Consider the following 3,446-nt stretch of genomic DNA (forward strand, 5'->3'; position numbering starts at 1 on the left):
GTTTACATTCCTAATTTTTTTTTTGTCTGTAATGCAACTGACTTATTTTTGTTTATTTGTATTTTTGTATTTAGATTTAAAGCAACAAAATGATTGAAACAATACTAAGAGAGCATTTGTGATTTGAGTTGGACAGAATTGGACAAAAAGGGATTGGCCAGTTCAGTTGGATCAAAGTCCAATAAAAAGATTATTTTTAAAAAGCTGAAGTGATTTCCTTGTTTTATTTATTAGTTAGAATAAGTATAACTCAATGTTTTTACAAATTGCAAAAGCTGAATAATCGTTAAAATCCTACTGATTAATCAGTGAAAGAATAGATGATTAGTCGACTAATCGTTCTAACAATCGTTAGATTAGTCGATTATCAAAATAATCGTTTGTTGCAGCCCTAATATTAGACATCATGAAGCAAAACCTTTCTTTCAATATGCTATCTGTAAGTTATTTGTTCACTCCCAGTGGTAATTCCTGTGTTGCATATAATACTATACAATATAATCATTAGTTAATTTGCATATAAAGGTTCAGGTTTCTGAACCTCTATGTGGATAGTAGGGAATTCATTTTTAAATTACTAGCATTTATTATGATATACTTGAATTAATGAGAGGGTGTGAAAATATTTCTATGCAACACACTGACATAATTTATGACAGTATATTGAGAGTATCACAAACTTTAGATAATCACAAACATCAACATTACTTTTGCATAATTTCCCGTAATTATGTAATTTCTGTAATTTCCCATTGGTTGACTTCCCCAAACTCCGTAATAATAATAACAATGTAATGTAACAGTTTCACATGCATGTGAATATTCTCACAGGCATACTGTTTATTTGTACCAAATTGGTCATCCTCAATGTGTGACTATTTCGCCCTTGGTTACTAGGATCAAATTTGAGTTCTTCTACCTCAATGTCATTTTTGACATGTAATGCTACCCCATCACCTCTTTGATTCTGCCTGTCCCTCTTAAACTGTATGTATCCTTTCAACTCCTACAACATCATAGTCACACGCCAGCACTGTGACTTCTAGGTCTAACATCTTGCTCCTTATACTCCTGGCATTGAGGTACAAACATTTCAGGGCTTTCCTACTAGCAGTTTCCCTTGGTTTTCTTTCCATCTACCATTGTCAGAGCTCCCTGCCCCCCTGGTCCCTAGTTTAAAAGATTCTCAATTACTCAGCACATACACTCTCCCAATGCATTAGCCCCCCTTCTGTTTAGATGTAGACTGTCTGGTTTGTACAGGTCCCATTTCTCCCAGAAGAAAGACCAATGCTCCGTAAATCTAAAACCCTTTTCCCTACACCAAGATTTCAACCACGTGTTAAACTTTCTAATCTCTGCCTGTCTCCCTGGCCCTGTCTCCACATCCCAAGAGCTAGAATTGCCCAACAGGTTCCAACTGCTGGACACCAAGTTGGACAGTGACAGCTCAGAGGGTGATGGAAGGGCAGTTGAGCACCAGAGCACCATGGTGCCCACTCCCCCCCAGAACAGGGAGGTAGTTATAGTAGGAGATTCAATTCTTAGAGGCGTAGACCTGGTGCTCAGGTTACAGATCTCCCTGAACTAGTAGACAGGCTACTGGCCAAAGCCGGGGGGAATCCACTGGTCATGGTCCACATTGGAACCAATGACATAGGAAAAGGTAGGACAGAGGTTCTGCAACACACATTTAGAGTTAGGAACAAAACTAAAGCGCAGAACCTCCACAGTAGTTTTCTCTGAAATACATCCGGTACCACGAGCCAGGCCAGGGAGACAGGCTGAGATTAGAAAGTTTAACATGTGGTTGAAATCTTGGTGTAGGGAAGAGGGTTTTAGGTTAATGGAGCATTGGCCTTTCTTCTGGGATAGATAGGACCTCTGGGATAGATGGGAAACTCTTCAGCAATAGCACACTAACTTTGGTTGATGCTGGACAGTATTTACTGTGAGTTTTTCAAACCGTGGTAATCAAACACAGTTTTAATGATAATTAAAATTTGAAACAGTAATACTAACCGTCAGGAATTTCACCGTGATTTATTGTGTGGTTTATAGTTTTCGGACTCATTGTGTCATTAGAGCGGTAGATGTTCAAACAGCTGCACAGACAATGACGAGCTGGTTCATACACACACAACTATTTTGTATTATTTATTATAATGTATGTTTTTAATTGATACATTAATTTGAGACAATAACCCCAATAATTAAGTTCTATACAATTAGTCATGACAGCTGGCAGCGACTGCTGCAGGCTACTTAAAATAGGTTTCATGTTAAAGCTGTATATCAGTTGGTGCAGTGGTAAGGGAAGAGTACTGTGAACCTGGCGATCTGGATTCAATTCCTGATCAGTACAGTTATTTTCTTATGTGTACATTATCATTATTATATTTAAATATATAATTTCTGAAGGGAGATTAACCAAAAACAGATCAGCCAGCCTAAATGTAAATAAGTATAATGGAAAATAGATTAGCCAGATATAGTTGGACTGGATTGATGCCTCATGCAGCTACAATATCTGCTGGAGAATGGATGATGTACACTAAAGGACACACAAGTATGACAATGATGGTGATTAAATAAGATTTAAAAATTACTGCCTGGACATGGTTCATTTGCCTATTTTAAATTTTTTTGAGACAAAAAAAACACAGTACAATAAAGTTAATCTGAAATAGAAGCAAAAAAGTAGCATACATTACCTTTTTTAACTTAATTGATTTCTAAATCTTAGCAAATCCAATTTATATATTTCTGACATCACAGAAAAAGAGAGAGAGATGAAGAGAGAGAACAACATATTATACAATGGTCAAAGGTCAGGTTTTAAGACAAAAGAGGTCCACGGCTGCTGTTATGCCGTTCAGCAAAACGTTTAACAAATTTGTCCAAGTCCAGTGCTTTTGCACGCTGGCTCTCAATACTCAGAAGAGTTCTCAGTTCACCATTTCTCTCCTGTCTCTCACTCTGCTCTCCTTTTTTCACCAACTCTCCCTCCTTCTGCCCCCGATCTCAGGTGATATTTGTTAATGGTTTGATGGGAAATTATGCTTACTGATGAAGTCTGTGATGATGGTGCCAAATCATTGTTGCATTGTCCCTGTTGCCAGACACCGCAACAATGCTCTTATGTTTTGAAAGTGGCCCTGGATAAGGGCGTCTGCTAATAAATAAATAATAATAATATTATTATTATTATTATTATTATTATTATTATTATTATTATTATTATTATTATTAATAATAATAATAACTAGAAGTTGCATGCAACTTTTAAGGCTTCCATGTTGTATCAGTATGTTTCAGATTTTAGCAGGCATTTGTAGTTTAAATGCATGTGTTATTAAATGTGTAATTTTCAATTTCACTCCATTGTAGCATACATTTGAGGTTTTCAATCTTTTGTCATTTGCAGTGCATATTTCAGTGTCACT

This window comes from Amia ocellicauda, chromosome 11 (assembly GCF_036373705.1).
Source record: "Amia ocellicauda isolate fAmiCal2 chromosome 11, fAmiCal2.hap1, whole genome shotgun sequence".
Taxonomy (NCBI): domain Eukaryota; kingdom Metazoa; phylum Chordata; class Actinopteri; order Amiiformes; family Amiidae; genus Amia; species Amia ocellicauda.